We start from the raw sequence: 26,418 nt of genomic DNA on the forward strand, positions 1-26,418 counted from the left end.
GCTGTAGATTTTGAGGTTGGGGGAAGAAACAACAGAGTCAGGTAGTGAATTCCAGGCGCTGACCACTCTATTGCTGAAGTCGTCTTTTCTGTAGTCTAGTTTGGAGCGGTTTAAATTTAGTTTGAATCTATAACGTGCTCGTGTGTTGTTGCAGTTGAAGGTGAAGTAGTCATTAACAGGGCAGACATTTTGGTATATGATTTTGTGAATTTTATTCCTGCAAGTCAGCTTCTGGGTTCAATTCAAATGTTGGAAGTTGTTGTTAAGTATTAAGGAGTGTGCAGAGTAATCTCTGAGTAGTCAAAGACACACATACACAGAGGAAACATGGAGCTGGCAGATATCCAGCTGGTAGACCAGAGATATTAATAATAGCTCAACAATAAAATTCAGATATATTCAGTGTATAAAATATATTTACTTTGGCAAATATCTTAGTCGAGAACAATCCTAGTCATACACATTTACAGCAATCAGTATTTGTTTGCTTGCTTGCTTGCTTGCTTGCTTGCTTGCTTGCTTGCTTGCTTGCTTGCTTGCTTGCTTGCTTGCTTGCTTGCTTGCTTGCTTGCTTGCTTGCTTGCTTGCTTGCTTGCTTGATTGATTGATTGATTGATTGATTGATTGATTGATTGATTGATTGATTGATTGATTGATTTCTATGCCACCCCTCTCCGAAGACTTGGGGTGGTTTACAACATATAATGAAAAACAATGGAAAACAATTACAGTGATCCCCCAGTTATTGCGTCCCCGACCATTGTGAACAGGGTAATTTGCGATTTTTGAACCCGGAAGTCAAAACACCATCTGCGCATGCGTGCCCTTTTTTCTATGGGCACGCATGCGTAGATGGCGCCCGGCAGATCAGCTGCTGGGCGGCTTCCCTGGGTCTTCCCCCTCTTGCTGGCGGGAGGGCGAAGCCCCCCCCAGCACCCGCTCGCCCGCCCTTCGCCCTGGAAGTTTGCCAGGAGTCAGCGGAGAACGGCGCAACTGTTTTAAAACGATCGGAGCTTTCCAATGAGTCCCGAAGACAAACGTCAAACTTCCGCGTTTGTCTTCGGGACTCATTGGAAAGCCACGCGGGTGTTTTAAAACGTCCCCGCTGACATGGGGGGCTCGCTAGCACCCCCCCGAACCCCCAACCTGGGTTTGGGGGGGTGCTAGCAAGCCCCCCATGTCGGCGGGGACGTTTTAAAACACCCGCGCGGCTTTCCAATGAGTCCCGAAGACAAACGCGGAAGTTTGACGTTTGTCTTCGGGACTCATTGGAAAGCTCCGATCGTTTTAAAACAGTTGCGCCATTCTCCGCTGACTCCTGGCGAACTTCCCCGCTTTAGGAGTCAGCGGAGAACGGTGCGCCTGCTTTAAAACGATCGGAGCTTTCCAATGAGTCCCAAAGACAAACGTCAAACTTCCGCGTTTGTCTTCGGGACTCATTGGAAAGCCGCGCGGGTGTTTTAAAACGTCGCCGCCGACATGGGGGGCTTGCTAGCACCCCCCCCAAACCCGGGTTGGGGGTTCGGGGGAGTGCTAGCGAGCCCCCCATGTCGGCGGCGACGTTTTAAAACAGCCGCGCCGCCCCCAATCTTCGGCTCCTCGCTAGCGCTGCGGAAGTTAAAAACACCATCTGCACATGCGCAGATGGTGTTTTTACTTCCGCAGCGCTACTTCGCGAAAACCCGCTCGTTGCGGGGGGTCCTGGAACGGAACCCTCGCAACGAGCGGGGGATCACTGTATATACTGTAAGCCTTACTTACATAAAACATACATAAATCCATCATTAGAACACACAGTTCTTACAACAGCAGTCACTGAGACAATACAGAAATAGAAATGAACAGCAAAGAGAGCAAACCACGCTTCTGGCTCCCCCTTATGGCTATCTGCAACACTAGCTCTTAAAGCAATAGTGTTGTAATACGTTTAAGCATACATTGTTGGTTTATGTTATATGCCAAAAATTTTACTACCACACTGTGGGCATGGCTTATGCATTTTCTTTCAACATCTTTCATTGCAAATTATGTGCTCTGGGGTGGAGCTCCATTTTCGCTACCCCACTGCGTTCCCCACCCCATCCGGGCAGTAGCCCACCCCGTATATTGCCAAGCCCAACTAGTTATGTACATAGCACTAACAGCGGTGGGTTATCTCCTTTAGAGAACCCTGTGATTAGGTAGACTTACGAGGTAGACCAGATTGAAAAGACCTAATTCTGCTTTATTGTAAAGTTGAGTGAAAATAATCTTGCAAACAGGTTGCAAACAGGTTTTAAAATGAGAAGATACTTCCAGTCATAATAATGGTGTAACTTTACATTGTAGTGAATCCTTCAGGGTTTTACTAATAGAATGAAACACTTTTTAAAAGAACGTACACAATGCAATCTTGGCTTGAACTTCCACATTAGCATGATAGGCCTGAGTACAGCTACCAGCTTCTCTCTGATTAAGGACTGTTTTGGTCAAGTGAGGTATTTCTGTCCTTATATATTTCATCATACGAGGGTCGCCCAGAAATTAATGCACCATATTTTTTCTTCAACAATTATTTATTGAACACAATGAAACTTGCACACAAGAAAGAATTATGTTTCTTCTACACCCCTTATTTTTCCACATAATCTCTGTCCTGTTCTATGGCCTTTCTCCAGCGAGACACAAGGGCGTGTATGCCCTGTAGGTACCACTCCTTGTTCTGGTCATGAAGCCATTTCTGCACTATGCAAATTGCCTCTTCGTCTTCACCCTCTGTGCCCAGCGACTAACCGTACTTCTGTCAACAGCAGATTCTCCATAAACTGTACACAAATGTTTGTGAATGTTCCCAACAGTTTCTTTCTCTGCAGTGAGACATTCAGTGACAACACACTGCTTGTAATGTACATTACTTACAGACACCATTTTGAAATACTGTTGCAGCTATGCTATCTGTCTGAAGAAATGCAAAATTTACATACGCACTCCTGACAATTCAAATAATATATATCTAAAGTTTCGCATTTGTACCATTAGTATAGGCTGAGAAAAAAAATGTGGTGTATAACTTTCTGGGTGACCCTCGTAGTTTTTGTTTCAACTATAAGCCTGGAACACTCTCAGTGTTTCATAAAGGTGTTTTTTTTTTAAGACTCCTTCCCATTTTTAAAAATTATGGGCCCCAAAGATCTTTTTTTTTCTTGTATGGATTATATTTATCAACGTTATTGCATTAAACATTAAAACTAATGCATTTGTAGAATATTTATTGAATTATGTAAAAATAAACCAATATGAAATCCATTAGAATATTAACATAAATAAAATAATTTGGGAGGAAAACCCTGTACAGTATTAATCATAATGATTGACATTGATTTAATTTTTTATATAAATATATTTAATGCCTAACCAATAATTTTGATTTTGTGGGTCTTGTTGTGTTTGTTTAAAAATATTCGCAGAAAATCTGCGATTGGTTAAGACGCGGCTATTCAGAAAATAGCCGCGAAAGTTAAATGTGTGTCAGTTGGTAAAAAACCCGCGTAAAAAGAGTATAAAAGGGCAACGGGTTAGCCGTTGCCCTCATTCCGGCAATTCTACCTGCTCCAGTGTTTGTATTCTCTCTTGCCATGAATAAACCAGTTTTGATTTAAGACTACCGGAGTTCAGACTTTTCAGTGGCGACGAGGAGGTCGAACTCCCGCTAACGCAGCCATGAACTCGGCCATGGCTCCACCGCCGCCCGTATTCAACCCCGAGACGGAAGCTTGGACCTCGTATATGTCCAAATTTACATTTTTCTTGAAAGCGAGCAATTTACATGACGCCGATGACGAGAGGAAGAAAGCTATATTCCTCGCTTATTGCGGCACAGAAGTCTACAGCCTAGCCTCTACACTCGTTGACCCAGACACCCTGGAAACCGTCGCATGGTCAACTCTACAAGCAAAACTTGCCGCCCATTATCAGCCGACGACTCCTGTCCGCGTATACCGCCATCAATTCGCTCAGATGAGGCAAGCGGACGGAGAATCCACCAACGATTTTATAACTCGCCTACGCGCACTCCTCCCGAAGTGCAAATACAAGGATCCAGAGGAACAGCTCATGGACCGCCTTATTTTCGGTCTAACCAACATCACGCTCCAGAAGAAATACTTAGTTGATGAGGATGCCTCTCTCCAAGACATTCTTAAGGCAGCAAAAGCCTCCGAGGTATCTGAAACATCTGTTGCCGAAATTAAACGCGCAACCTCAACCGTTCATCACATTCCTGATGAATCACCTTGGCACGCCTGCCCTTCTGATGAAAAACACTCAGAATCTGCTACTCCAGACGACACCTGTCTCCAAATCCGAAGAGCCTCCGACCACGACGCCAAAGAAGCCTCCCGTGCAGACAGATGTGCCGGCTGCAACGGAAACCACCCTCGTTTTCGCTGCCATTTCAAGGACGCCTACTGCCGCCGTTGCCAGCGCCGCGGCCACATCGCCGAAGTCTGCCGCGCCGCCAACCCAACTCCAGCAACTCAACAAAACCAACGACCCTATTTTTCACCGAGGAATCGACGACCACCGTTTTCGCGCAACGTTTCCCGCCCGGCTGACAACTCGCCCTCTTCTAACCAACGAGGTAACTCCCCTTCTTCCGTAAACTGCAATTTTCCCGCTGCGGAAAACAAGCTATTTGTTTCTCTTTTCCTCAACGGCCACCCCTGCCAAATGGAATTAGACACCGGGTCCAGACATTCCATAATGCCTTGGGAAAAACTTAAATTATATTTACCTCGTGTAAAACAAACTGACTTGCAACCGTGGGAACCGGGTTTGAGTGATTTTCAGGGCCATTCAATTCCAGTGTTAGGATGCTTAAATGTTCCTATTGCGTTTAAAAAATTTCAAGGGTTTTTACCTCTGTTAGTGGTTGACGGTCCTAAACACTCATTACTGGGACTTCGATGGTTACAACCTTTAGGTATTGAAATTTCAGGGGTTAACAATGTATGTGACTCTTTTGACCCAAATGATTTATTGAAAGAATTTCCCGAAGTTTTTTCTAGCGCTCTGGGTAAATATACAGGCAGCCCCATTTCGTTTAATTTGGACCCAAATATTCCGCCCATCCGATTAAAGCCCCGCAGAATCCCCATTCCACTTTTGCCTAAAGTGGATGAACAATTGGACAAATTAATAGCTCAGGGCATTTTAGTTCCCACTGACCACGCTAAATGGGAAACTCCTATAGTAACGCCCGTTAAGCCGGATGGTTCTATTAGAATTTGCGCAGATTATAAAGCCACGATTAATAAAGCACTACAGCATAATGCCTATCCAATCCCAGTAGTGCAACAACTCTTGCACACCTTAGGAAATGGGTCCATCTTCGCGAAGTTGGACCTGGCACAGGCATATCAACAGCTCACCGTAGATCAAGACACCTCTGAAGCCCAGACAATCGTAACTCATAGAGGTGCCTTTAAATGCACCCGGCTCCAGTTTGGAGTCTCTACCGCCCCAGGTATCTTTCAGGGTCTGATGGAACGCATTTTAAATAATATTCCTGGGGTCGTTCCATATTTCGACGACGTATTAATATCTGCCACATCCAAATCTGAGTTATGGGACAGAATCAGGCGCGTTTTAACCAAATTTAAAGAAACAGGACTCCATTTGAAAGCAGACAAATGTTCTTGGGCTGTGCCCAAAGTTGAATTCCTGGGGTTTACAATAGATCGATTTGGGATTCACCCCACAAATGACAAAGTTGATGCCATAAGGAACGCCCCCACCCCTTCAGATAAGACAGACTTACAAGCATTCCTAGGACTCCTTAACTTTTATTCCGTCTTTCTTAAACAGAAAGCGACGGTGGCAGAACCGCTTCATAACCTCCTAAAGAAAGACTCTGCCTGGACATGGGGACCAAAAGAACAAGCCGCTTTCCAAGCAGTAAAAAATTTACTTTCCTCTAATAGTGTCCTAGTGCAATATAATGTAGCTATGCCCTTATCCCTAACCTGCGACGCTTCACCGTTCGGCATAGGAGCCGTCCTCAGCCATAACTTTCCGGACGGCACAGAAGCCCCAATAGCTTATTATTCTAAAACTCTTTCGGCAGCTGAAAGGAATTACTCCCAGCTCGACAAGGAGGCGTTAGCCCTTGTCGCTGGAGTTAAACGTTTTCATTATTACCTTTGTGGTCGACCCTTTACGTTAATCACCGACCATAAACCGCTTTTAGGCATTTTGGCGGGAAACAAACAAACTCCCGCCTTTCTTTCTCCTCGCATGACTCGCTGGACTATTTTTCTAGCCGCTTACAATTATACATTAATCCACAGGGGGGGGAAAGACATAGGAAATGCTGATGCATTAAGCAGGTGCCCCCAAACAGAATTAGTCAATGATCCAGCCCCTGCCTCAAGCGTTTTATTAATTGAATCTAGTAAACAAACGTTATTAACAGCAACAGAAATAGCCAATCAGACACAAGCAGATCCAATTTTGAAATATATTAAACAATGGATATTAAAGGGATGGCCAATTGAACAACAACCAAACCAATTTCAACCTTTTAAGAATAGACAGTTTGAATTAAATGTGTTAAAAGATTGTATATTGTGGGGAGACAGGGTTGTTATTCCAAAAGCCTTACAGAAGCAAGCATTGCAGCTATTGCATATAGGTCACCCAGGAATAGTCAAAATGAAAACTATTGCCAGAAGTCATTTATGGTGGCCAGGATTGGACAAGGACATAGAGTCATGGGTGGGTGGTTGTATTCCCTGCCAGAGAACAAGACCCAACCCACCAAAAGTTACACCATCAGAGTGGCCAACACCAAGAGGGCCCTGGTCTAGAATACATATTGACTTTGCAGGACCAATCAGGGGCCAATCCTTTTTACTGGTTGTGGATGCATACTCCAAGTGGCTGGAAATTGAACTCATGGCATCCACAACTACTAGTGCAACTATAAAGGCATTAAGGAAAATGTTTGCCACACATGGTATTCCAGACACTTTGGTATCTGACAACGGGCCTCAGTTAACAGCCCGTCAAATGGAACTATTTCTTGCAGATCAGGGCATAAAACATGTGCTCACTCCACCTCATTTTGCCCAAGCTAATGGGCAAGCAGAACGAATGGTTAGAACCACAAAGGAAGCATTAAACAAAGCACCACTAGGAGATTGGCAACAACAAATTGATGAATTTTTAACCATTCAGCATATTACGCCATCAGCGTCAACAAACAAAAGCCCGGCAGAACTTTTAATGGGCAGAAACCTTCGTTCTAAATTAGACAGAATTCACCCAAATTACCAGAATGACCATAAAGAAATAAAAATACAAAGTGAGAGACAATTTAACATCGGGGATTTAATTTATGCCAAAGACTATGATTCAAACGATAAATGGAAAGATGGCACAGTATTGGATAAAACAGGTTTAAAAACATACGTTGTAATATTAACAGATGGGCGCAGTTGGCATCGGCATGTCGACCAACTACGCAAAAGAATGAAGACTAACCCAGACATTTTACCTACTGTAGACAAACCAATAGAGGACTTACCAGAACCACCTCGAGACTCCAGCGATGGCTGCTTGTTACCCCTGGCGGCCGGCGAAGATCAAAATGCATCATCGCAACCAGGCCCGTCAGAGACTAGCCTTAGCGGAGCAACGGAGCCAGCCGTCCAGGCAAGCAGCTCCCAGCAAAATGAACTGCGCAGGTCCCAGAGATCTGTGAAACCACCAATCCGCTTGCAGGACTATGTGACGTGGATTAACACGTAATCATGGTCTCAGCCGAAGAGGGAGGGGTGTTGTGTTTGTTTAAAAATATTCGCAGAAAATCTGCGATTGGTTAAGACGCGGCTATTCAGAAAATAGCCGCGAAAGTTAAATGTGTGTCAGTTGGTAAAAAACCCGCGTAAAAAGAGTATAAAAGGGCAACGGGTTAGCCGTTGCCCTCATTCCGGCAATTCTACCTGCTCCAGTGTTTGTATTCTCTCTTGCCATGAATAAACCAGTTTTGATTTAAGACTACCGGAGTTCAGACTTTTCAGGTCTCTAAGAGGGTCTTATGGCACTCCAGGGATTTTCAGACCACATTTTAGAAAAAACACCTGCCTAGATGAAAAAAATCTAGATTATAAACATTTGATTTTTTTTCAATGGAGCATTCTGCAACTTCATTTCTTAGTATTCTCTTACTCACTCACTCACTCACAAGAATTCCTGTCCTGTTCAAACCTGCAATAATATTATGCATCAGAGACAAATTCCAATAAAGGATTCTGTACTGTACTGTTCTGTACTGTTCTGTACTGTTCTGTACTGTTCTGTACTGTTCTGTACTGTTCTGTACTGTACTGTTCTGTACTGTACTGTACTGTTCTGTTCTGTTCTGTGCTATGCTGTGCTGTGCTGTACTGTACTGTACTGTTCTGTACTGTTCTGTACTGTTCTGTACTGTTCTGTACTGTTCTGTACTGTTCTGTACTGTTCTGTACTGTTCTGTTCTGCCACAATTAGAACTGAGCGTGTGTGTGTTTAATTTGACAAGGCCTGGGAATGTGTGAATTGTGGGGAACTCCATTGGTTGACAAATAGCTAGCATGACATCAAAGCTAGTAAGACACACCGGACTTCCACGTACTTTACTTGCTTCCTTTTTCTGCACCTGCCTCTTGTACTGACTTCCTTGCTTCTTTTTAACACTTTAAATTATTGGAAAGTGAAAACGAAGGACAGCTGCAACTCTCCTTACAATATCTCTGAACTTTCCAGACTCTTGACTGGCTACTGTGTGGTGGAGAATGCTGGATTAGACAGGCCTCAGAATAGATCCAGTGGGACGATTGTTTATTTTTAGATCTTAAACACTGCAGCTCTGACAGAACAGTAGGAAAAATATAAATCCTTCAATTCCCCATTGTCCCATCAGAGCTGATGAAGCATCTTGGATGAGAAGCAAAGCACCTTCAAAAAACCCCAAGAAAGTCCATTTGCCTCTTGAAAAAGCACCTTTGAGACATCTGGCCGGGCAGGTATATGATGTCCTATTAGCTACACAGTGCCATCGTGTGGCAATTTGCTGGTATGCCTTCTCTATTGCGCTTTGCAATCCTATCCTATTTCATTGGACCTCTGTCTAGCTTTTCAAACAAATGCCCACAGACAACTTATGATGAATCATCTTTACTGATTATGAGTAGCTTCCATTTGGTATTTTTCTCAATGTCCTAGTATTTTTGTACAGTACATTCCCCGCTTATCCTGAAAGTATAAAATCAAATACAAAAAAAAAAAAGAATACATAATTGAATATATAATTGAATATTAAAGAAAATCATTTGTTAAACTTTTCATTTAAAAAAGAATTCTTCTCGTAATAATTCTTAATATATAACCTAATTCTACTGTATTGCTAAACCAAACTTAATTTATCTAACACTACAATAACATAAAAAAAATCTTATCCTTAACAAAACAATTACACATTTATATCTTAATTTTCTATTGTTTTTTCTTATTTATCCATATATAAACTTTGTTCCACGTTTCATAAAATTTCGTATCTTCTTGATCATTTAAGCGTCTTGTCATCATATCCATCTCAGCGCAGTCTAATATTTTTGTAATAACTTCTTCTTCTTTGGGGATATTCTCCCCTTTCCAATTTTGCGCATATATAATCCTAGCTGCAGTTAAAATATGTATACAGTAATTAAATATAAAATTTCTTTCTTATAATTCTGGTTTGTAATTCCTAATAAATAGAATTCCGGGGTAATTTCTACATCTTGCTTTACTATTTCTTTTATTATTTTCTCTATCATCTTCCAATATATTCTGGCTTTACTACATGTCCACCATTGGTGATAATAAGAACCTGTCTCTTTCTTACATTTCCAACACATCGGGGTGGTTTTGGGAAACATTTGTGCTATCCTATTTGGTGGGAGGTGCCATCTATAAAACATTTTAATTTGATTTTCTTTTAGGGACACTGATTTTGTCATTTTCCAGTTATTAATCCAGACTTTCTCCCATGTATCTATATCTATTTCTTTTCCAATATTTCTGCACCAACTTATCATATTGTCTTTTAAGGTCAACTCTATGTTTTTATGTGCTATCAAATATTTGTAAGTTTTCCCTATTGTTTTAGTTTGATTAATAGTAATTAAATTACTTAATAAATTTTTATTTTTATTAAAAATGTAGAGCCTGCTATCTTTCTGATATCTAGATCGAATCTGTGCGTAATGCCACCAATCAATTATTGTCCCTTCCTCTTGTAGTTCAATCCTAGATTTTAATTTCATTTGATCATTTAATAAGTCCTTGTATCTTATTATTTTCATGTCTTTTTATGGACTTTGGGTGTATTATTGCTTCTAAAGGGGCATGGCTATTAAATCTAAATAACCTTATTTTACAATATTTCAGAAGGTTTTACTGCAATAAGAAACTTGCCTCCCATTTGAAATTTACCTACTTTTCTAGTTTTATCCAGGCCTTTCTCAATGTTGCATTGTTGCGAGGGTGAAATTCCAAAAATTTCCCTACCAGTTCTGTGGCAGGGGAAGGATATTGCAAAATCTCCATTTCCACACCTCACTCTTGGGTCAACCAGAGGTGGCATATGCCAGTTCTCCAAACTACTCAAAATTTCCGCTACTGGTTCTCCAGAACCTGTCAGAACCTAACAGAATCTAACAAATAGAATAAACCTGCTGGATTTCACCCCTGCATTGTTGTCTAGGTCAGTGATTTTCAACCTTTTTTTAGCCGCGGCACATTTTTTACATTTACAAAATCCTGGGGCACACTACCAACCAAAATGACACAAAATAACACTCTAAGACACTCTCCTCTCTTTTCCCATCCCTGCCTCTCCCTCCCCTTGTGTGTGTGTGTGTATACTCTTGAACCATTTCTCTTTCTCTCTTTCTTGCTTTCTCTCTCTCACTTTCTCTCTCTCTCTCTCTCTCTCTCTCTCACACTATCTCTTTCTCTGTCTTGCTATCTCTCTTTCTCTCTCTCTTTCTCGTACACCACGCCGCAGCAGCGGCATTGGGCAGTAGCCGTGGGGCGGCGGCAGGACGGTCAGCTGTGAGATGGAGCTCCGGAAGGGAGGCACCGAACGTGGCGGCTGGACTTGTTGCTAGATGCCGTACATGCTGGCGCTGGGCATGGGCGTGGGTCTGGAGCCTCCGCCCCAGCCCAGCCAGCGGGCCAGTGCCAGCCCCGCAGTGCCAGCATGTACGGCATCTAGCAATACGTCCAGCCGCTGCCATCGGTGCCTCCGTTCGGGAGCTCTGCCTCACAGTTGACCGCCCTGCCGCAGCCCCACGGTTACTGCCCAATACTGCTGCTGTGGCTTGGTGTACACTGTTGCCGATCGCTCGCAGCAGCCACCCCGTGGCTACTGCCCGGTGCCACTGCTGCTAACGCCCTCCCACTGGGCCCCAAAGCTCACCTGCTGCCGCTGCCAGGGAAGCTCCAGCCGGGCAGGGCGCTGCAGCTGCCCGAACACTTGGAAGGTGTGAAGAAGGAAGCTGAGCTTCCGGTCTCGCAACTTTTTGCTCTTTGCATCCTCAGCAAAAAGTTCTGAGACCGGAAGCTGAGCTTCCTTCTTCGCGGCACACCTGACCATGTCTTGCACACTGGTTGGGAAACACTGGTCTAGGTATACTATCTACGATTTGATTGGAGAGTTAGATTTTATTACAGGCCATCCTTAACTTACAGCTTTTCATTTAATGACTGTCCAAAGTTACAATGGTACGAACAATAGTGACTTATCGGTTTTTTTACATGACCCTTGCAGCATGCCCGTGGTCATGTGATCAAAATTCAGATGCTCAGCAGCTGGCTCATATTTATGGTGGTTGTAGTGTCTTAGGGTCATGTGATCACCTTTTGCGACCTTCCGACATGCAAAGTCAAGGGTGAAGCCAGATTCACTTAACGACCATCTTACTACTTAACACCTGCATTGATTTACTAAATAACGGTGGCAAGAAATGTCGTAAAATGGGACAAAGCTCACATAACAAATGAATAACATAAATTTTGGGCTCAGTTGTGGTTGTAAGTTAAGGACTAAGCCATTATGTGAAATTAGAGGCTTTGGGCCTGCCACAGTTAGCAGCGATAGGAAAACAGGAGGGGTGAGAGAGAGAGAGAGAGATTGATACCACCACACATTCCTTACACAGAGTCCAAGGTCAACTGAACAAATGACGAAGCCAGTGAATCCCTTCACCGGATTGGTCCACGTGATTGCACTTGTGGGTGTGGGGATGTGAGATGAACCTTAACCTGGATGGGGGAATGAAGATAATTCAATGTTGGAATGACGGAGCATCGAATCCAACATGGTGAAGTTAATAAATCGAACCTTGTGTGAGACCACAGGAGTGGAATGTGATTTATTTCTCAGATGCCATTTGGTTCGTTGACAGATTACTTGTAATAACAAAAAAATTAATAAAAACAAAACTAATACAGCGTTGACAAGAAAGGTTGTGAAATGGGGCAAAACTCACCTCACAACTGTCTCTCGTTCTCTTAGTAACCGAAGTTTTGGGCACCACAGTGGTCGTACATTGAGGACTTTCTGTATTTCTTAGAGATTTAAAAACTCAATAGAGCTCCTTAGTGGCTATGTAGGATTTGACTAGAGTAGGAGTGTCAAATTCAAGTGCCTGCAGGCCGGATCTGGCCTGTGGGTTGCTTAGATTTGCCCTGGAAATGGTGAAAGACCAGCCTGCAGTGACTCTGCCAGTGAAAACGGAGCTTCAGGGCCCGAGAGGGGCAGCACATGCCTCCCCCCACCAAGCTCCATTGTCACTGGCAGAGGGCTGCAGGAGGCTGTCGTGGCCAAAAGCAACATGAGTGACGTCAAGCTAGCCATGCCCCCCAGCCCTCCCCCCACCTCGAGGTCAAACACAACCCTGATGCGGCCCAAGATGAAATTGGGCTTGATACCCCTGGTCTAGAGCAGCGTTTCCCAACCGGTATGCCACGGCACACTGGTGTGCCGCGAGACATGGCCAGGTGTGCCGCCAAGCTGCAGCTGGGCGGGGCGCTGCCGGTACTTCCGTCCTGGGGCTCCCGCTCGCAGCTGTCCCCCGCCTCCTGCTCGATGCCGCGGTTTTCGGCGCTCTCCTGCTGGGCGCCAAAGAAGGAAGGCAGGAAGAAGGAGAGCTCTATTCTTCGCGCCTTTTCCCCGCCTTCCTTCTTTGGGACCCAGCAGGAGAGCGCCGAAAACCGCGGCATCGAGCAGGAGCCGGTTGACAGCTGCGAGCGGGAGCCCCAAGACGGAAGTACCGGCAGCGCCCCGCCCAGCTGGAGCTTCTCCTGCGTCGACGGCAAGTTTCCTTTGTGGCCCGGCGGGAGGGCACTGGCGATGGGAGCGGGGGGCGGGGGCGGCCGCAGTGGCCGCAGGCAGTCGTGGGGAGATGGCGGCGGCGAGAGGGAGCGCTCTCTCTCTCTCTCTCAGCTGACTGCAAGCGGGAGCCCTGACGGTGGTGGTTGGACGTGCTGCTAGACGTCGTACATGCTGGCGCTGCGGGCCTGGCATATACGGTGTCCAGCAGCACGTCCAGCTGCCGCCGTCAGGGCTCCCGCTTGCAGTCAGCTGAGAGAGAGAGAGAGAAAGAAAGAGAGACATATAAGAGAGGCAGAGAGAGAGAGAAAGAGAGACATAGCAAGAGAGGCAGAGAAAGAGACAGAGCAAGAAAGAGAGGCAGAGAAAGAGACAGAGAGAAAGAGAGAGAGAAAGAGAGACATAGCAAGAGAGGCAGAGAGAGAGAGAAAGAGAAAGAGAGACATAGCAAGAGAGGCAGAGAAAGAGACAGAGCAAGAAAGAGAGGCAGAGAAAGAGACAGAGAGAAAGAGAGACATAGCAAGAGAGGCAGAGAGAGAGAGACAGAGAAAGAAAGAGAGGCAGAGAAAGAGAGACATAGCAAGAGAGGCAGAGAGAGAGAAAAAGAAAGAGAGACATAGCAAGAGAAAAAGAGAGACTTAGCAAGAGAGGCACAGAGAGAGAGAGAAAGAGAAAGAAAGAGAGACATAGCAAGAGAGACAGAGAGAGAGAAAGAGAGAAAGAGAAAGAAAGAGAGATAGCAAGAGAGGCAAAGAGAAAGAAAGAGACATATAGCAAGACAGTGAAAGAGAGAGAGAGAGCAAGAGAGAGAGAAAAGCAAGAAAGAGATAGCAAGAGAGACAGAGAGAGAGAGAGCAAAGGAGAGAGAAAGACATAGAGGAAGGGAAGGAGGGAGAGAGAAAGAGAGCAAAAAAGAGAGGAAGAAAGAAAGAGGGATGGAGAGAGAGAAAGAAGGGAAGGAAGGAAAAGAGAAAGAGGGAGAAATAGAGCGAAAGGGAGGAAGAGAGAGGGTTTTTTTGTCCAAACTTTTCTTTAGCCCTCCCCCCCGCCCCGCCCCCCCTTTCAGTGTTCCCCGGGATTTTGAAAATATGAATAATGTGCCGCGGCTCAAAAAAGGTTGGGAAACACTGGTCTAGAGGGTTAGATTTTATTAACATATTTGATAATGATATCGTCAGGGTTCCAAATAGCATCCAAAATTAAATCAGAGTCCGAGGGGCAGCATTCCGTCTCCTGCCATGTATCTCCCAGAAACCAATAAGATCACACAGGATTGGCCTTCTCCAGGTCCCACTGACTAAGCAGCGCAGGTTGGTGGGGCCGGGAGAGAGGGCCTTCTCTGTAGCTGCCCCAACTCTATGGAACTCCCGATGCTGTACTTCTCCCACACTATTGGCCTTCTGAAAGGCTACGAAGATCTGGCTTTGCTGGCAAGCCTGAGGGCCATGAATTTACATCTTTCACGGCCAAATCGTATTGAATGGTGTGTTGCGTTGATTGGATTGCTGAGTTGTGAGATTTTACTGGGGTTATTTTTAAATTTTACATTGGACTTGTTTTTATTTTTAACTGTATTTTTATATTTTGTTGTAAGCCACCCTGAGTCCTTCAGGATTGGGCGGCATAGAAGCCAAACAAACAAATAAATAAATAAATAATTTCCTTAAAGTTCCAATTTATTAACAGAGCCATGTTGGCATATCTGTGAGAAACCCAAATCTAAAGCTAGAAGGGTTTCTCTACCCAGTTTGAAGCTCATTCCCTTTCCTCCCACACCCACAAGTTCATCACGTTGACCAGTCGTCTTCTGCCAACGTGTCCGTTACTCCCATCAGCTTCCGGGCATGTACTGAACAAAGGATGACCTTGAGAATCTACATCCCTCATGCAACAACCCCTCCCAAGTTCCCACAGCAGGAATACATTCTAAAGCATAAAGCATTCTAAAGCCGGCGGGCATGGAGGGCCATGAGTGTTGCGAGCTAACTCCAGCCTATGTTATGAGTGACCAGCCCCAGTTGGATGAATGTTTATTGTTTATTGATTGATTTTGTCCAATACACAATGAGGGTTTTAGTGGGTATACGCATAGTAAAATACATGATGAAGGTTATAGAGGAGGTACTCATAGTAAAATATATCTAAGAAGGAATAGAAGAGAAGTTATAGAAATAGAACATATCAATGAAAGAATAGAAGAAGAGATATAGGAATAGAAGAAAGGTATAGGAGATATAGGAGAGCAATAGGACAGGGGATGGAAGGCATTCTAGTGCACTTGTACTCGCCCCATGTGTATGATTGTGTTTAAGATAAATGGGGTTTTAGATTTGAGTGGATTAGAACGGATCGAGTCAGTGACAAGCTGCAAAATCGGAGGTTCCAATACACTCCTTTTTTACTTTCCCATTCCCTTTGGCCAATTTTTCCCCCTCCCTTCTTTTTTTCTGACTTTGTATTGACTCTGTACTGTTGTCGCTGCTGTTAAAAAGACTTGAACTTTGATTCCTTATTGAATATACAACCCTGATCTCTTATTGACAGAGATTGAACTGTGACTCAACACTATTGCATAAGCCAAAGGGGGAAGAAAGAGAAAAAGAAAAAGAAGGGGAGACGAAAAAGAAGAGAGAAGAGATAAGCTGCTGTTTAAGATCTACGTTGGACTACATTTATACTCTGATTTATAGAAGGTTTTATCTTTTTTCCCCCTTTCCCTCCTTTGCTCCTTCTCTCTAGTAACTAATCTCTCTCTCCATGTAATAATTGTTCCCTTTATATCATTCCTTCCTGATGCTATTTGCTTCTTATTGCTTTCTTCTTCTTCCTGAATAATCTAGCTTTTTGCCATTGTTCCTTTTTCTCTCCTCTTGAATATTTCACATGCGATTTGCTGCAACACTGAGAATAACCTTTCAATTGATTTTTGATATTTTTATACTGTTATTAATGCTATTATTATTAGAGGTTTATTGAATTTATGAATTAATTGAACCACCAAGTCAGATTTATCTTATTAACCTATATTTAAACTAATTACTTATGTATTGACTTATATACATATATGCTGATTTACTTATATTGATTTATATGCTAAGACTTGCTAATTAATTGTTATTAACTGTTATTAATTAATTGATAATTATTATTTACTATCTATTAACTACTTAGTTACTTTGTCTTTAATTTACTTGAACATCCATACCTAGAATTTTAACGATGTAAATGATATTTATGATCTATTGATATAGAATTGAATATTGCCATTTTGATTTCTAAGAATTGGAATGCAGACCTTGCCATACTTTAACTTACTAAGATTAACAAGAAATTTACTTAGATATTATTTGAATACAATTTTGACCCTCCGGTGTACAAGCTAAAACTACTATCTTTTCATTTCTTATTACACTTTATTATACTCTCTTATATTCTTAATATAAAACTTTTAGTTAGTCATCTTTATTCTCCATATTAATGCAACTGGCTTGAACCAAGACAGATATCTAAATTTGAAATTCCTGCTACTAATTTTATATGACTAAACTGGAAATAGAAACATAGAAACATAGAAGACTGACAGCAGAAAAAGACCTCATGGTCCATCTAGTCTGCCCTTATACTATTTCCTGTATTTTATCTTACAATGGATATATGTTTATCCCAGGCATGTTTAAATTCCGTTACTGTGGATTTATCTACCACGTCTTCTGGAAGTTTGTTCAGGAGGCTCTTCTCAGAGAGCCCGACAGAACAGAACAGAACAGAACAGAACAGAAAGAAAGAAAGAAAGAAAGAAAGAAAGAAAGAAAGAAAGAAAGAAAGAAAGAAAGAAAGAAAGAAAGAGAACACAAGAACAAGGGGACACAATCTGAGGTTAGTTGGGGGAAAGATCAAAAGTAACATGAGAAAATATTATTTTACTGAAAGAGTAGTAGATCCTTGGAACAAACTTCCAGCAGACGTGGTAGATAAATCCACAGTAACTGAATTTAAACATGCCTGGGATAAACATATATCCATCCTAAGATAAAATACAGAAAATAGTATAAGGGCAAACTAGATGGACCATGAGGTCTTTTTCTGCCGTCAGACTTCTATGTTTCTATGTTTCTATGAAAGAAAGAAAGAAAGAAAGAAAGAAAGAAAGAAAGAAAGAAAGAAAGAAAGAAAGAAAGAAAGAAAGAGTGGTGGCAAGCCAAAGTCTTCAAGTCAACGATGGCTTTGGCCTGACAGATACTTTGTAGAACCATTTAGGACTGCGTGTACAGGAAATAGTATAAGAGCACACTGGATGGACCATGAGGTCTTTTCCTGCCATCAATCTTCTATGTTTCTATGATACTATATGTCATGAAAATTTGTTCAAATAAATAGAATCACACTTCTATCCAGAGTCAAGACTTACCAGAGAAGTTAGTAGGAAATTGGCAAGAAGCGAGCAAGTAAGGGAATAAAGAGAAATTAAATAAGAGTACCTATTGACCAGGGAGGAAAAAACCCACCTAGACTGCAGCTGACAGGTTTCTGACGGATTATGCGCCATCAATTAAGTGTTGATTTTTATCAACCACATAGATAGATTTTCTCCATAATTATCTACCCTGGTGTTTTAGATCTTCCAATGCTCACTGTAGCTGAGGCCATCTATCTTGCTGTGGTTGTCCTTTTCTTCTCTGTCCTTCCATCTTCCACAGCATCAGTGCCTTCTCCAGAGAGCTGATCTATGCATAATGTGTCTGAAGTAGGATAATTTGTGTCTTGAGGGAGAACACTGGGTTGATTTGTTTGATGATCCATCATTTTGTTTTCTGGGTTGTCTGCAGTATTCTCAGGAGTCTTCTCCAACACAAAGTTCAAAGCCATCGAGGATTTTCCTATCTCACTTCTTCAAAGTCCAGATTTTATTTTATTTTATTTTATTTAAAAAGAATGTCACTTCAAACACCATGTCTTGCATGATTCTGGTCGCTGGAGGGAATATGTGGAAATTAATATGCAAAAATTAGCCATTTATAGCCTTTCAAGGCTCATATATTGCACAGCTGCTAGTGAAGAAAATGTATTCGGTTGCCAAGAACCAACAATGATTTGCTGGCAGGTAATCAATCAAGTAATAACTAGCAAGCAAATGGCTATCCAAGTTATATAGGCCGGATAGGTCCCCAGAGCTGGTCATTATTGAATGCGGAAAGCAAAACATTTCAATACTCTTTGTTCACAGGGGTAATTGTATTTGTTCTACTTCATTGTATACCTTATGGACTTTACTGTAATCAACAACGCATACAAGTCTAAATAATAATAATAATAATAATAATAATAATAATAATTATTATTATTATTATTTATTTATTTATTTATTTATTTATTTATTTATTTATTTATTGGATTTGTATGCCGCCCCTCTCCACAGACTCGGGGCGGCTAACAACAGCAATAAAACAGTATATAACAAAATCCAATACTAAAAACAGTTAAAAACCCATTATATAAAAACCAATCATACATACAGACATACCATGCATAAAATTGTAAAGGCCTAGGGGGAAGTGTATTTCAGTTCCCCCATGCCTGGTGGCAGAGGTGGGTTTTAAGCAGCTTTCGAAAGGCAAGGAGGGTGGGGGCAATTCTAATCTCTGGGGGGAGTTGGTTCCAAAGGGCCGGGGCCGCCACAGAGAAGGCTCTTCCTCTGGGTCCCGCCAAGCGACATTGTTTGGTTGACGGGACCCGGAGAAGACGGTCTCTGATGTAATCTGGTCTGGTGCCATATAGGGCTTTATAGGTCATAACCAACACTTTGAATTGTGACCGGAAACTGATCGGCAACCAATGCAGACTGCGGAGTGTTGGTGTAACATGGGCATATTTGGGAAAGCCCATGATTGCTCTCGCAGCTGCATAATAATAATAATAATAATAATAATAATAATAATAATAATAATAATAATAATAATAATAATAATAATATAATATAATAATAATAATAATAATAATAATAATAATAATAATAATAATATTATAATAATAATAATAATAATAATAATAATAATAATAATAATAATAATAATAATAATAGTTACAAGGAATAGCCTTAAGATATAGGAGGAAGAGCCACAATCAAGTTAGATAAATCAGAGTCTAGTACAGAACTGTATCCTGAGAAAGATACACTCTTCCTAATTCTTGTGAAGATAAAAGGAGGGAAGAGTAAAGTGTATTCAGAGTTTTTAAAAAATCTGTTACAATAGCTCTATAATAAAAGTAGCATGTTATGAGCTTTTAATAAAGTAATAATGTAATGTAATACAACACAACAAACATAGCATAGCTATGACATAACCTAACAACATGTAACGTAACATAACATAGCATAACATGTAGCATAGCATAACATTTATTTATTTATTTTATTTATTTATTTTGTCCAATACACAATGAGGGTTTTAGTGGGTATATATCTATATACACATAGTAAAATACATGATGAAGGTTATAGAGGAGATACTCATAGTAAAATATATCTATGAAATAATAGAAAAGAAGATATAGTAATAGAACATATCAATGAAAGAATAGAAGAGGAGATATAAGAATAGAAGAAAGGTATAGGAGATATAGGAGAGCAAAAGGACAGGGGACGGAAGGCACTCTAGTGCACTTGTACTCGCCCCTTACTGACCTCTTAGGAATCTGGATAGGTCAACCGTAGATAATCTAAGGGTAAAGTGTTGGGGGTTTGGGGATGACACTATGGAGTCCAGTAATGAGTTCCATGCTTCGACAACTTGGTTACTGAAGTCATATTTTTTACAGTCAAGTTTGGAGCAGTTAATATTAAGTTTAAATCTGTTGTGTGCTCTTGTGTTGTTGTGGTTGAAGCTGAAGTAGTCGCCGACAGGCAGGACGTTGCAGCATATGATCTTGTGGGCAATACTTAGATCTTGTTTAAGGCATCTTAGTTCTAAGCTTTTTAGCCCCAGGATTGAAAGTCTAGTCTCGTATGGTATTCTGTTTCGAGTGGAGGAGTGAAGGGCTCTTCTGGTGAAGTATCTTTGGACATAGCACGTAACATAACATGACATGACATAACATGACATAACTTAACATATAACATGAAACATAGTATAACATAACATGATATGACATGTAACATAGCACAGCACAACACAACACAACATAACACAACATAACATAACATAACATATTTGCTGGGGAATTCTGGGAGCTGAAATCCACATATCTGAAAGTTGCCAAGGCTGAGAAACAATGATTTTCCTCTTTTTCTGATTTAAAATAAAAGAATAAAAATAGAGGCTCTAAGCCTCATACTGAATAATTTAGCTCATGTTCTCCAAATAGATTATTTACTGATTGACTATCCCTGAACAATATTTAACCAATGGTGCATTTAACTATGCTTGACTGAATTAACGCCCTTACCTGGATTCATCAGCATACTGTATGGTGCAAATTACCCAGACTGGTGGAGTTCAATGACGCCTTGGGCTAAAAGATAGGAACTGGTTCTCCTGTCAAGCAAAAAGAAGCATGTCATTTGGGGGGCCCCAGGGGAAGAGCCTTCTCTGTGGCAGCCCCGGCCCTCTGGAACCAACTCCCCCCCGGAGATTAGAACTGCCCCCACCCTCCCTGTCTTTCGTAAACTACTCAAGACTCATTTATACCGCCAGGCATGGGGGAGTTGAGATAGCTCTTCCCCCTAGGCCATTACAAGTCATGCATGGTATGTTTGTGTGTATGTTTGGTTTTATAATAGGGGTTTTTAGTTGGTTTTTTTTATTATTGGATTGTACATGTTGTGTTTATTATTGTTGTTAGCTGCCCGGAGTCTGTGGAGAGGGGCGGCATACAAATCCAATAAATTATTATTATTATTATTATTATTATTATTATTATTATTATTATTATTATTTTCGAAGCTTAGAATTACAAAACTGAAATATTACTTGGTAGATAAAACCCAAATAAACCCACCCTTGGTATCAGATGACTTTGGGATACAGTAGCGGTCATAAGTATGAATCAGTTGCCAAGAATCTGAATTTTAACCACATGACCAGAGGGCTCTTACAACAGTCACAGGTGTGAAAAATGACTTTTTTTCAGTGCCGTTGTGACTTCAGTCATGAAAGGAAAGGTGATAAGTCAAGGACAATCTGTAATAAAAGAATATCTCTGAGACCGCCTTCTGCCGCACGAATCCCAGCGACCGGTTAGGTCCCACAGAGTTGACCTTCTCCGGGTCCCGTCAACCAAACAATGTCGGCTGGCAGGACCCAGGGGAAGAGCCTTCTCTGTGGTGGCCCCGGCCCTCTGGAATCAACTCCCTCCAGAGATTCGAATAGCCCACACCCTCCTCGCCTTCCGTAAAATGCTGAAGACCCACCTTTGTCGCCAGGCGTGGGGATAATTACCAACTTCTCCCCCCTTTTTTATTATGTTTTCGGCCTCACTGTATGATGGATTAGGTTGAATGTGTATGATTGTATAGTTGGGGATTTTAATATGTATTAATGTTTTTAAACTGATTTAACTTACTATTAGATTTGTAATATACTGTATTGTATTACTATTATGTTGTGAGCCGCCCCGAGTCTTCGGAGAGGGGCGGCATACAAATCTAATAAACTAACTGACTAAATTAACTAAAAGAATGAATAAACCAATTTGCCAGCAAACACATCTGCAGTGCAAATGGCCCCAAAAGACATTAGATTTTTCTAATTCTCCCTGTGTTGTTCTTTCCCATTGAAACAAGATGCATCTTCAAACAGGATTTCTGAGTGGGAAGCTATCTGCATTTATAACCCTATCCTATGTATTCATAATGAAATTGTTTTGCAAATTTCAATCCAGATGTAGCCCATGAACCAAAAATCTTGGGGGAGCCCCATAAGGGACTTAGAAAATTTTTGGGAGGAAATGGGCAAGCTTTCAATGCCCCATCCCCACCCCCCACCCCCTGCAAACTGGCAGAATAGAAAAGTCACTTGAATGTAGGCTGGTATGAAACTTTTTAGTGTTAGACCACAATATCCTTCCTGCGTAGCCTTTCCGATCTCTTACACATAGTGAAGCTTTTAGTTATTTATTAGTTATTTATTAGATTTGTATGGCGCCCCTCTCCGTAGACTCGGGGCGGCTTACAGCAATGATAAAAACAATATATAATAACACATCTAATAGTTGGAATCTAAAATAACAATAGTACATTTAAAAAGTATAAAAAACAAGAAACCCCAATTTATAAAAACATACATACAGTCATTATACACAAAAAAACTACATAGGCAGGGGGAGATGTTTCAGTTCCCCCACGCTTGACGGCAGATGTGAGTTTTAAGGAGTTTACGAAAGGCAAGGAGGGTGGGGGCAGTTCTAATCTCTGGAGGGAGCTGATTCCAGAGGGTCAGAGCTGCCACAGAGAAGGTTCTTCCCCTGGGTTCTGTCAAATGACATTGTTTAGTTGATGGGACTCCGAGGAGACCAACTCTGTGGGACCTAACCGATTGCTGGGATTCGTGCAGCAGAAGGCGGTCTCGTAGATACCCTGGTCCGGTTCCATGAAGGGCTTTATAGGTAATGACCAACACTTTGAATTGTGACCGGAAACTGATCAGCAACCAATGCAGACTGCGGAGTGTTGGAGTAACATGGGCATATTTGGGAAAGCCCATGATTGCTCTCGCAGCTGCATTCTGCATGATCTGAAGTTTCCGAACACTCTTCAAAGGTAGCCCCATGTAGAGAGCGTTACAGTAGTCGAACCTCGAGGTGATGAGGGCATGAGTGACTGTGAGCAGTGACTGCCGGTCCAAATAGGGCCGCAACTGGTGCACCAGGCGAACCTGGGCAAACGCCCCCCTCGCCACAGCTGATAGGTGGTTCTCTAATGTAAGCTGTGGGTCGAGGAGGACGCCCAAGTTGCGGACCCTCTCTGAGGGGGTCAATAATTCCCCCCCCAGGGTAATGGACGGACAGATGGAATTGTCCTTGGGAGGCAAAACCGAACAGAATCAGAACACAAGCTCAAATTCAAATCCCAACAGAGGGCATAAAACCTAGGCACTCCCAGCATCTCTTCCCCTTTTTTTCTGCCCAGGACCTCAAACCACGTGATCCTGTGCACATGAATAGAATAGAATAGAATAGAATAGAATAGAATAGAATAGACGCTTAGCCAGAATAAATGTGAATGTAAGTAACAAATGTTGGAAGTGTAAAAAAGAGGTAGAAACATACTACCACATTTGGTGGTGATGTAAGGAAGCAAAAAAAAATTTGGATTCAAATTCAGACATGGATGGAAGAAATATTGGACTATAAACTTGAGATAAAACCAGAAATGTACCTATTAGGAATAATTAGAGGCAAACATAGTAAAGAAAATTATTACTTAATAAATCATATACTCACAGCTGCAAGATTAGCATATGCACAAGTATGGAAACAAGAAAAGACTCCAAACGAAGAAATGGTTTTTAAAAAAACACTAGATTGCGTCAAATTTAGCAAATTAACATACGAGATACAAAACCAACAAAATAAGGACTATTACAGAGTGTGGGAGAAAATATACAACTGGGTGGAAATTAAGAAAAAGATATAGTAAATAGAATTGTAAAAGATAAAGTTTGTATATATATAAATTGTAAATGTTTAATGTCGTTTTGTATGATGTCTAAATGTTTGTATGTTAAATAAAATTAAAAAAAATAATAGAATAGAATAGAACACAATTCTTTATTGGCCAAATGTGCTTTGACACACAAGGAATTTGTCTTTGGTGCATATGTTCTCAGTGTACGTAAAAGAAAAGATAAGTTTGTCAAGAATTATGAGATAAACCATCTTTCCCAGCAGACTCCATGTTTCGAGTCTTTTTCCCTACTTGGATCTGAACTCAGAACGACATTTCTTCCAACATTAGAATCAAGTAACAAGTTATCTGCACACTAATAGTGAATTTCAAGTGTACCAGGATACCAAATCATCTCTTCCTTCTCCTTTTCGTTACAGTAAATCTAGCCACCCTCTCCAGGGAGTATTTTAGAATGAATATAGTGGTATGTTTTCTCTTGACTATGGTAATATGTCTTGATGAATTCCCCAGGTCAAAATTCATTTGTATAATTATTCCAGCAGGGGGGCACCCCATCTTATCTTCATAGCGACCCTGTGAGGAAGGTCGCCCAAATCAGTTTCAATAGGAATTGAATCTGGGTCTCCAGGATCCAATCCAATATTTATTTTTATTTTTATTTATTTATTCTTTGCCCAATATACAATACATATGGAAGAGAATAGACATTAAGTAATATATATAACGATAGAAAGTAAATATATATAGATAAGGAGAGAATATATATGATATATGAGATAAGGAAAGACAATTGGACAGGGGACGATAGGCACATCAGTGCACTTATATACGCCCCTTACTGGCCTCTTAGGAACCTGGAGAGGTCAATTGTGGAGAGTCTAAGGGAGAAGTGTTGGGGGTTAGGGGTTGACACTATTGAGTCCGGTAATGAGTTCCACGCTTCGACAACTCGATTGTTAAAGTCATATTTTTTACAGTCAAGTTTGGAGTGGTTAATATTAATTTTGAATCTGTTGTGTGCTCTTGTGTTGTTGCGGTTGAAGCTGAAGTAGTCGTTGACCGGAAGGATGTTGCAGCATATGATCTTGTGGGCAATATTTAAATTGTGTTTTAGGCGCCGCAGTTCTAAGCTTTCAAGACCCAGGATAGATAGTCTATTTTCGTAGGGTATTCTGTTTTGAGTGGAGGAGTGAAGGGCTCTTCTGGTGAAATATCTTTGGACGTTTTCGATAGTGTTGATGTCTGAGATGTGGTCCAGCTAGCTAGCCTAATCCAGTTTATGCATGTGATTGTGAAAATATTATTTCTTCAGACTTATTCTTTAGCTTTGGGATTTAATCCAACCCTTATGCTTCATTTTTTTTAAAAAATGTCTTGTCTTTCACCCAGGGTCATAAGACTGCAGTGGGCTCTAAAATGAAGGTGCTTTCCAGCATTCAAGAAAACAGCTATTCCCTGGCGCAAAGTAGCACAGGAAGAAAGCAACACAGGGAAGAGCGGGGTGGAAAGAATGGGAAATTTGAGGCATTACTGCATAAGGACTCTTTGAGTTCAAAACCCGTTGTGACCTCATCGTGTTGGCTTGATTTGGTGTTAATTTACTTCCAGTTTAGCTCTGTGCAACCCAAACCCAGAAAGAACGTGGGAAAAAACAGAAAAAAGGGAGAGTGAGAGAAAGACAGAACAAGAGAAGCGAAAAATGGAGCAAGGGATGAGGGAGAAAGGAAGGGAAGGAAGGAAAGAAGAGGAGACCAGAAAGTGGAACAAGAAGGGAAAATAAGAGGTCTACATAGCCTGCTTTGTGTGTGATCAGTCAATTTTACCAATCACTCAGCCTTTGGGCGGTTTGGGGGGGCTTTTGGAGGCTTGGCTTTTGACATGCTGTTGTGGTTAGCTCTGGCCCAGCTCCTGCCCCAAGGACTGTGGGTGTGGGGGAGACATCCACATGCCGCAGGCTTGTTTTTCTCCCGGTGGAATCTGCTGATGAAGGCTCCTCTGACCAAGAAGACATGAGTAACAGGGAGGAGGAGAGTGTGGCAGACAGCTCAGAAGGAGATCAATTATCTAGCTCCTCCTTGGATTCGGAACAAGAGTTAATGATACAGCCACGCCTGCGGAGAGCGATGCATAGGCAGCCACAACTGAGAGATTATTATCAAAGAAAATGAGGCCACCTGTGGTTGGGTGGGGCTGTGGTAATTAGTGAGGCTGCTATAAATAGCAGCCTGTGGGTTTGGCCATTGTGGAGGATTATCTGATCGTTGTGTTTCGTGACTGCCTTGCTGACTTTGACCTTTGTGTGCTCATTTTCCCCCACTTTGGAACTAAACCAGAGCAAAGTGTGTTTCACTTTGTGAAAGAAGAAGGACTGTGAATCGCCTCACAGCTGCAAGCTAAG

General features: G+C 41.8%; 1 protein-coding gene across 2 annotated transcripts in view; it reads left to right on the forward strand.

Annotated features, from left to right (window-relative positions):
- Positions 1 to 18,222: 18,222 nt before the first annotated feature.
- LOC139160193 (TNF receptor-associated factor 1-like) overlaps positions 18,223 to 26,418 on the forward strand; it is a 635,213-nt gene continuing 627,017 nt past the window's right edge. For both annotated transcript variants that reach the window (XR_011557898.1, XM_070737819.1), the window contains exon 1: positions 18,223 to 18,497. The gene's annotated coding sequence lies outside the window, so the exon portion shown is untranslated. The remainder of the gene's footprint in view (positions 18,498 to 26,418) is intronic.

The sequence above is a fragment of the Erythrolamprus reginae genome, chromosome 2, assembly GCF_031021105.1.
Source record: "Erythrolamprus reginae isolate rEryReg1 chromosome 2, rEryReg1.hap1, whole genome shotgun sequence".
NCBI lineage: Eukaryota > Metazoa > Chordata > Lepidosauria > Squamata > Dipsadidae > Erythrolamprus > Erythrolamprus reginae.